Genomic DNA, 10,020 nt, shown 5'->3' on the forward strand with positions numbered 1-10,020 from the left:
TTATTATACTTTTTAATTAATATATCACATATTTATTTAAATAATAGTAATTAGTATTTTTAAAACCATGAAAAAAAAACAAAATTATACATAAAATAATAATTATAATTAATGAATAAATAATAAAAGAGCTAAGCCCGAGCCGAGCTCGAAAAATACCTACGAGCCGAGCTCGAGCTTTAGAAACAAAGCCCAAATTGAGCTAATCTCGAGCTTTTATACATTAAACGAGCTCGAGCCCAGTCGAGCTCAGACTCGGCTCTTTTGAACCCCTACCCGACCCACATTTTGGCTTGATTAGAGGCGCTCTCACATTCAAACCAAGCCAATTAAATTCCACTCATATAACATTGCACATGTAAGAGCCTGTTTGATCAAAAGGGACAACTAGTACTGAATGAACAAAAGGCCTAAAACTTAGAGGCTCTGTTTCGAAGTCTGGTTAACGAAAGATGACATATTAGTAAGTGTTCCAAAGGGATAATTTACATGACAAAAAACCATTTCAAATATGTGAACCATTTTAAACAACAAGACAGTTAGATAACAAAAAAATCAAGGACAAATAATCAATGATCTTTCCCAGAAATCTTATGGAAGATTGCAGATTCAAATGGAGACCTTATATAAGATATTTGTATGAAACAACAACCTTATGGAACATTTGTTTATCAAACAGCAACCTTATGGAAGATTGCAGATTCAAATGGCGACCTTATATAAGATATTTGTATGAAACAGCAACCTTAATTAACATGTGCAGCTTTTGCAGAAACTCCAGATTTTTTGCAGAAATGAGGAACAAAGTTGCTGTTTGAATTAGCTACTTACCTAGATATGAAAACAAAATTGTTGACCACCTAATGGCACTCTTTTGCAGCTCAAGTCACCTATTTCTGCAAAAAATTCAAAAAACAATTACCTATAATCATGAGGGGTATTCTTGTCTCAGTTTTTATATTTTCCTATAGTAAAATATGGCCATCATTCATACGGTTCAAATCGCAACAAAAACTTGAGTCCAAAAGAAAATATATACAGTAAACAAACTAGACAAGTCTTTTAAAATATCTCTTCAACTTTTAAAATATCTCTTCTACATATGTGTATGTATCCTCTACTTTGGAAAAGATTGTGCGACTATTGAATAATGCTAGGAAGTGAACCGACATATAAATATACTTTCAGATATAAGTATATAAATAAAACCATGGATTTTCCCAACCGATCCCCATACCGTCGTAATTTAATCCATATTGTATTCATTTGGTTTCTAAGCTTAGCTTAGTTATTCTATTTAAACGAAGTTAAAAGAGTTACCTAGAATGAAAGGGAGTCTGAATTGGAGATGGTTGTAATCGGATTGGCGAGAACAATGACCACGACGTTCGTAGTTTGTGAGGCCGACGAGTAGAAGCTACAACCGCTACGATGCCGGTGCTCCGATTTGACAACGAAACAAGATGAGGACGACAACAACAAGTATCTGTCGGTGTTTCGTGTGGGGATGCCGGAGTGAAACGGAGCGCGAGGATTCTCGCGGTTGAGGGTTTAAGTAAAGAAATGGATGATGAAGTCGGTTTGTAATATGTAAAAAGAAAATAGATTTGATCGTTTTCTAATTTTGTAACTCACGGAATACGTTTGGTTCGTTAGCTTCAAGGAATCCATGCAGTAATTATATTATATATTATAAATTTGTAACTTATTCATGCAATTTGTAACTTATTTATGCATAACAACTTGTAAATTGTGTTTGAATTGTTTGTTGTGCTTATTTATATTAAATCTATCTACTATACTAAAAGAATACATCTTAGTCACATGGCATATTCTTAGGCAACAATTTTGATGATGTGGACATCCTCTTTAGCAAGAGAATTAATCTTTGGGCGGCAATCTCTTTTTCTCCATTCTCCTTCTCACGTACGTTTCTTCGCACGACCATCTCTCTCCTCAACCTTTCCTTTATATCTTATTTTGCGAATCACAAACCTAGATCTCTAAAGCAAGGATTCAAATCATCGATTGAAGGCAACACAGTAAGTTATTTTCGATCCTTAATCTGATCCACATATGTTTTTTTTTCATTGATTCGTGTTTCATATTTGTTTAATCTTGATTTATATTTCACGAACCCTAATTTGCAGCGAAGCAATTCTCATGTATCTCTGATTCATCCTAATCGTTACCCTCTTGGTATATTAAGTTTTAATCTTATAATCTTACGTTTATACAAAACCCTAATTATGATATGTGCGATTTTCAGACCTTTAAACTTCTACAAAACCCTGCTATGAACCGAATTCCCTTGATGATTCCACTGATTGGATTCTATATAATATGTGGCTTCTAATTATTTCAATTTTCTAAGATTTTTCTTCAATGGTAGCAGATCTCTGTTAATCTTCAAGTTATGGTTTTTGCTCAGGTAAATGTTCTATTGGTTTTTTTTTGGATTATATAATAGTTTATTATTGTCTTATTTTTTTGTTAATCATATGTATATGTTATTGATTTAATTGGAATTAGATTTATATGATATGGTTTGAAACATGTGACTTTATTGTGATTTTTTGGGGTAAATTTTAGTTACATTCACCAAGTGTAGATTGGATTTTGGAGTTTGTAAATTGTGAAATTGCTTGAAGATGTTGCTCTAATTATGTTTCCTCATTTTGAGGTAATTTAGTTCGAGCATGCTATTCATATAAATCAGTTGGCATTTAGATACACCTTTCGTCTCTTTATCTGTGTGTTTGTTGTCGATAGTTTGTTTAGATAGTTTTCTAACCCATTCAGTTCAAAGCTTCACCCTATGGATGCTCGTGGTTTCTTTGATTCTAAAAAAATTTACAAACTCTTTTGTTGCTAATGTAGGCGACCCGTTTAGGCTGGGTGTTAATGAACTTGAGATGGACACAAAACATAATGAATATTTTGCTATTATTTTGCTGCTTTATAACATTTTGTCCTTTAGTTTTTTTTTCACCTCAACCACTGATGGATTTTTCTTTTATGATTTAATATTTTAACAGGAGACTAAGGTTTAGATTGTTGGCAATACAACTTAAGGGACTGGGTTATTGTGGCAGGTACTATGCATGTATATAAACAAACCCATTTACCTATATATCTTATTTTACTATGCATGTATATATATCTTATTTTGAAGGGACCTAGTGGCCGTATATTGCCTCATCCCAATCTTAGGATGTTTAGCTTGTGAGTCGTTGCACGATCATTCTCTAACCACCTCTTATACAACCAGGTTCGGTATGCTATGGGTTTTAATCTTGATGGGTGTTGCATTTCATCTTGATGTGAATTTGCGTAAAAAGTTAACTCTTTGTTAGATTGTTGTAAGAATCAGGCTCGCCGCTCTCTTTTTTTATGAGATTAAAAAAAAGGTAAAATGTGGTTTCAAAGTAAGTGATATAGATTATGGTGAAAATCGTAACATTTTGAAAATTTATTTGTTTTTTCTTATGCGCTCTGGCTATGAAGATGAGGAGGGGGACATGCTCAAAGGCGAGGTTGAGGCCGAGGCCAAACGCGAAGTCAAGGCTGAGGACGGGGTTCCTTTAGGCTGTAAGTAATTTTACCCATTCAAGGCTGAGGATATCTTGATTACAGATGTATTTTTTGTAAATGATGATAAATAAATGCTAGGTGATGACCAAGAGGATGTTACAGCGCCTATGTAAGAAAATGAAGAATCATAAGAACGGATTCCCAAGTATGTTCCTTATGTCCCATGTATCTAATCAATTTTTACCTATAATAGTTTCTTTCGATTCTCATAACATAACACATTTCTTTTGTCTTAATTAGGAACTAGAAAGACATTGAGCAGCTACAAGCAATTGCAGACATCCTGAACTGTTCTAAAGATTTGAAGTTACTATGAAGGACTAGCTAGGCGGAAGAGTTGCCTCCTTCAACATTATTCTAAGCGGCACCGGAGCTGCTAAGGTAAATTATTTTCAAATTACATGACTTCATAGGGTGTTGTGTTGGGACCCGGTGAAAAGGTGTCAATTTTTATTATGAGATGAAACGGGCCGTGTAGGAACCAACATTTCTTAAATTTTAGGAGCTTTCGTTTAACAGTCAATTTCACCTCAGTTTATTAAACCTATTTTATAATTGCTCCTTACCTCATTGTGAATTACTTTGCTTGCTGACCTAATTTCATGTTTTGTTGTTGTTGACCTGCACCTTGATATTTAACACTTTGGTATTGACTTGCATTGCTTTTCACTATGCAAATCTTTTAGTTTAAATTTACTAATAGATATAAGTTCTTTTTTATGCACAAGTACCATCAAAATGATTATTTTGAGACAAAATTTTGAAATATTTTGGTTAATGTACACGTTTGTTCAACATTTTGTTTAAATCCATTGAAGATATTTCCATATTTTATTGTTAACTAGACTCATTAGACCTGTTGCATGTTTTATTGACGAATGACGTAGCCTGCATGTTTTTTTCTGCGAAAAACCACAAAAAATGCAGGTTTTTTCAGCGAAAAACACAACCAGCAGCAGCGTCGCTGCAGGTTTTTTTCGATGAACGTTTTTTACGGACGATGTAGCCTGCAGATTTTTTCAGTGATCTGCAAGTTTTTTTTGTCTGGTTTCGGCGAAAAACAACAGCATGACAACACAGTTCTGCAGGTTCTGGCCCCTTTTTTTGACCGGGTTTTGGGATTGGTTAAAAAAACCGGTTCTGGATAAGCAGTTTTAAAACCGAACCGATTCGGTTGGGACTGGTTGGGGTATTAGGTTTCAAAAACCGGTTAGTTACTGGCACTGATTTTTATCTTTGTATAAAATAACTGGTTTGGTTAAAGACCTGACCGGTTTTTCCAGAAAAACCGATTTATACACCTCTATATTCCACTGCGATAACCGATATGTCAAGTATTGGTCCTTGACCGATATCCGATAGTTTACCGCATTAACTACTTAGGTATTTTATTCATTCATTAAACACATTATACGATCTTTTAATATTTGAAGTTTTTTAATACATTTTCAGTTTAAAACCGGTGTAACACTGGCGAGGTCGGCTGACCCACAACCCAACCGGTTTTGTTCGTCATAGTTTGAATCAAAACCATTGTTATGACCAGATAATTGTGTCTTACTTTTTAGGTGTAGTTGGCGGTCCCTTTTTTACAAAATTTGCTTTAGCCGTCTAAATGTGTCTTACTTTTTTAGTGTAGATGGATTTGTAGAATGTTGGTTGCTCCTATATTTTTTTTTTCAATTTATCCATTCAGGTGTACGTAGATTTGTAAAATGTTGGTTGCTGCTATTTTTTTTTCAATTTATCCATTCAGCAGGGATAATTAAAAATAATACTCGATGACATGGCGGAAACTGATTGGATGTTGAGAGTGATGGGCGCCCCTACCCCCTTGGTGTTTCTTGTGACCCAGGGTCGACTCCCATTCTCCCTATTATTTTCTGCGGCATCCAGGTGAAGGGCGAATACGGGTGGCGCCGATTCGTTTTGGATGGGAGGCGAGGTTTTATCGATTATTCCACAGTCGTGCCTTCGGGCGAGTGGATGTCGGGTTTCCGCGCATCTAGGAGAGCCAAGGGGCTGGCGGCGGTCGAGTAGTCAACCTTGGCCACATCACCCGGTGTCACGACATCACCCGGTGTCACGATGGTTGACACATCGTTTCTTGCCATTCAAAAAAAGTTACATTTGGTTTATCATTTTCTCTAGGTTAATCTAAAATAAATAAATAAATACATTTTTGGGTTCGTTGGTGCATTAAATAAGAACAGCCTTGAACGAAAATGTATTTCACACCTTATAAATCGTATTAATCGTTTTCTTTTCCTTTAATCTTAAGTAAATCCTAATTAACTAAAATGATTTGGTGATACTAAAATCATCAACATAAGTTGGATGCTCAAAAGCTGTCACACCCCCAAAATCCACCATGCGGAGTATCACCGCTTGGAGGCGTGACATGACCAGGATCGAGCTACCAATCATATTGAACAACGTAATTAAGTAAATAAAACCAACCACAATATAATTGGTGACCTAAAGGAAGTAACCGACTTTAAGTTAACAGCGGAAACATAAAACATAATTCCAAAACATAAATTCCATAGTTCATAAGTTTAGAGTCCAAAACGTAAGTTTAATAGGTTCATAAGGATTAAATGTTTAACATGGGACTAGACAGTCCATATCCCACAACGACCTCCTCCTCGTGCAAGCTCCATGAGCATTTAGCGACCTGTAAGGCATGTAACAACGAGTCAACAACAAAGTTGAGTGAGTTCACGGTTGGTTGTTTAGCTTTAAGTTGTTTCCGAAAACATGGTTTGTCTTTCGTTGGCTTAATTGCCGTGGGGGTTACCCCATAGTTGAAAGTATGATTAACCAGTTCCTTCTTTATTACCCAAACCATATCCATAATTCGTGGGGGCTTCCCCATGTGAACCACTAGACCGTTATCATATCGACTACTAATGAAAGTAAGTTGTGCCCTACGTCGATGTCTATCATCATCGACAGTTTGCCATAGTCCATTAGTACACGCCCGTCCGACTGGCACGGTGTGAGGTTTGTTAAACCTAATAGTGCTATTAACTAATGACCCACTCGCCTTTGGCCTCGGTGATTAAGTCGATATAAAATGAGGGACTTTATGATGGAGTATTTGTCTAGTAAGTTTTAAGGTTGTTGTCCTACCCAAGGAGGACGAACGTACGTATTCTACCCAAGGAGAATACACAGGATTATTATTGGCATCCTACCTATGGAGGATGGCGGTACATATCCTACCCAAGGAGGATATGTAGGGTCCGTTTTAGTTCTTTAACCCATTCCCAAACCACCGGGAATCCCATGCCTTAGAAAGTGTGTGAACTCACCTCGGTTTGCTCGGTTAGATTAATTACTCAAATAATCAGGAAATCAAGCACGTCCTAATAAGGTACAGATAACAATCAGTTTCTCATGCATAACACGTATCCTACGTACGGTTTATCTACTCACTACTTCTATCACATACCACATAATTCTAGTGTCACGGTACTTTGTTAAGTTATCTTATTTTACCCTAAAATAATATAACTATCTCACAAAATAAACAAGTATCCACACAAGTGTTCTAGTGTAAAATATATATTCTAAATATATATTTAACCATTTTACTTGTAAAATTAACCTCCGATACTTTGTTTTTTTTTTAACAAAACTAATGGCGAAGTTTATTTTAAAAAGCAAAGTTATAACGTATATGTGAACACTTGTTAGAAAAATAATTTCTAAGTGTTGGAATTTTTAGAAAATTTCGCCAGAGTTTCCTTTGTAAATGGAGGTGTCCATGCTTATAAGCATATCATTTGCTTTTCAAAATTTCATCCAACAATCATCAATCATTCACTAAACAATATTACATTCACCAAGTGTAAAAACAATGCACTCTACGTAGTAACATGAACTTGTGTTTTCTTAAGTAGTAACTTGGTAAGGTATTTAGTGGTCTTAGTTACCCTCCAAAGTGTGTTTACTTTACTTAAAATCTTATTCTCGGGATTTTTAGACGTTTACAACTTGTAGATAATTTTAAAAAAAAATATTTATTTAACACATCTTCTTGTTCCAAGAACATTTCTATAATTATGTTGTCACCAAAAATAGTGTAGGTTCACTAAAAATCATGATCTTTCAATAATCCTCTTTTCAAACTTGGTTCCTTTGAAAAATCATTCACAAGTCTTGGATCTACAAGATTACTAGTTCACTTTGTTTCGTTACTTTACAAGAAATCATTTTATGTTCAAGTTCATGTTTAATCTAGTACGTGATTATTTCATGAAATTCCCAAATCACCTTCTAACTTGTTAAACCATGTTTTCAGTCATACTTTAACAAGTTCTATATGATGATCAACATCATATTTCTATTAATCAACAAGCAAGCATCAACATACACCCAACAACATCATACTAGTATCATTTCATCATGTTTCATATTTATGTAAAGCTTTATGTTCATGTTTCTTGTTTAAACCCTTTTAGTGTTCTTGTGATGTTCATCTTACTACAACTTTTAACTATTCAAATAGAAGTGAACAAAGGTTAAACAAGGACTTACAACTAGCTCAAGGCTAGGGAAGAACTTCAAGAGAAAAGATGGTGAAAAGTGGATGATGGAAGCAAGCAAGAGAACTCCTTGATGATCTACAAGTTCAAGCACCTTTGATTCACCTTCTCGCACTTAGATGAAGCTTTAAAATGGAGGAAAATGGTGGTGAAATGGTGGTGATGGTGGCGGTTAAGGGTGGCCGAGAGGGAGAGAGAAGAGAGTGAAAGAGTGGGTGTAATCTTATGAAAGATATGAAAGAGTGTTGGCCATACTTATAATCCTTACCTTCAAATATTATTTTTACCACAACAAGAAACAATCTAATATAATATAGAATAAATCTTGGACCGAATTCGGTTAGGGGGGGGGGGGGTTGGATGTAAATTTTGTGACCAAGTTGGTAAATGTAAATTAGATTCCAAGTATATAATTCCATATACTAATTAGTAGATACTTTAATAGGTGTTATGATGTACGGGGATCACGACTAGCCAAGAAATAATAAAACAACGTATTTGACAAAAATTTAGTGTCCCGGGTAATGTCCGGTTGTTCAGTTAGGTACCGTGCCGTTAAAGTGTTTAATTATTCCGTTTAGTGTCTTTTCTGTATCTTTTTGCAACACTTTTAATTCCTAACACTTAGGAAAACATTCAGGACCATTTAGTCAATTTTTTGCACAAGACTAGTATGTTAACAAACACATGTAAGTATGACGCAGTAAATTAGAAAGCAGTTAAGTAATTCAGCACAGTCATCAAGCACTTTAATTATCATTAATAAATCGTACGGATACATGCAATTATGAGGGTTGTCATATTCTCCCCCTGTTAAGAAAATTTCGTCCCGAAATTTAGCACGTGGTTACTGAGGATGCTAGTTAAGTTGCGTGGTTTCCTGGTTTTCCTGGGGTGTCACATCATCCCCCAGTTGGTTTGGAATTCCGTCCCGAAATTCTGCAGTAGCTTCAATCTTAGTAGTGGCTGCACTTTTCTTAAACAACTGGGGATACTTGTGTTTCATTTGGTCTTCTCGTTCCCAGGTATACTCTGGGCCACCACGGGAGTTCCAACGAACTCGGACAAGAGGTATTCTGGTTGGCTTGAGAATCTTAACGTCCCTATCAGTAATCTCTACTGGTTCCTCGACGAATCGCAGCTGATCGTCGATAGTGAGCTCCTTGAGAGGAACTATGAGGGTCTCATCCGACAGGCACTTCTTCAGATTCGACACATGGAAAACATTGTGAACTCCGCTGAGTTCTTCAGGTAAATTCAACTTGTAGGCGACTTTGCCAATTTTCTCAATGATTTCGAACGGTCCGACATAACGTGGATTGAGTTTGCCTCGTTTGCCAAAATGGACTACACCTTTCCAAGGTGAGACTTTGAGTAGCACCCGGTCCCCAACCTGGAACTCGAGTGGCTTTCTTCGCTTATCAGCATAGCTTTTCTGACGGTCACGAGCTGCTGCCATTCGTTGCCGTATCTGAGCAATTCTCTCGGTTGTATCTACTACAAGTTCTGGGCCAGTGATTTGGCTGTCACCAACTTCTGCCCAACGGAGAGGTGATCGGCACTTCCGTCCATACATTGCCTCGAATGGAGCAGCCTGGATAATGGTGTGGTAACTGTTGTTATACGAAAACTCCACTAACGGGAGGTGTTTTTCCTAGCCATTACCAAAATCGATTACACATGCCCTAACCATGTCTTCAAGGGTTTGGATGGTGCGTTCAGACTGCCCATCCGTCTGTAGATGATATGCCGTGCTCATGTCTAATCAAGAACCAAAGGATTTATGCATAGCTTGCCACAATTCGGACGTAAAACGTGAGTCACGATCAGAAATGATGGAGGTTGGCACTCCGTGCCTTGATACTACTTCCTT

The 10,020-nt window shown here is 36.4% G+C and overlaps 1 long non-coding RNA gene across 1 annotated transcript; it reads left to right on the forward strand.

Moving 5' to 3' along the window:
- Nucleotides 1-1,901: 1,901 nt before the first annotated feature.
- Nucleotides 1,902-3,531, forward strand: LOC110871211. The gene is made up of 5 exons (XR_004883837.1): nucleotides 1,902-2,042; nucleotides 2,151-2,199; nucleotides 2,270-2,431; nucleotides 3,039-3,095; nucleotides 3,272-3,531. It is a non-coding gene; the product is annotated as an uncharacterized LOC110871211 (long non-coding RNA).
- Nucleotides 3,532-10,020: the final 6,489 nt, after the last annotated feature.

The sequence above is a fragment of the Helianthus annuus genome, chromosome 16, assembly GCF_002127325.2.
Source record: "Helianthus annuus cultivar XRQ/B chromosome 16, HanXRQr2.0-SUNRISE, whole genome shotgun sequence".
NCBI classification, from domain to species: domain Eukaryota; kingdom Viridiplantae; phylum Streptophyta; class Magnoliopsida; order Asterales; family Asteraceae; genus Helianthus; species Helianthus annuus.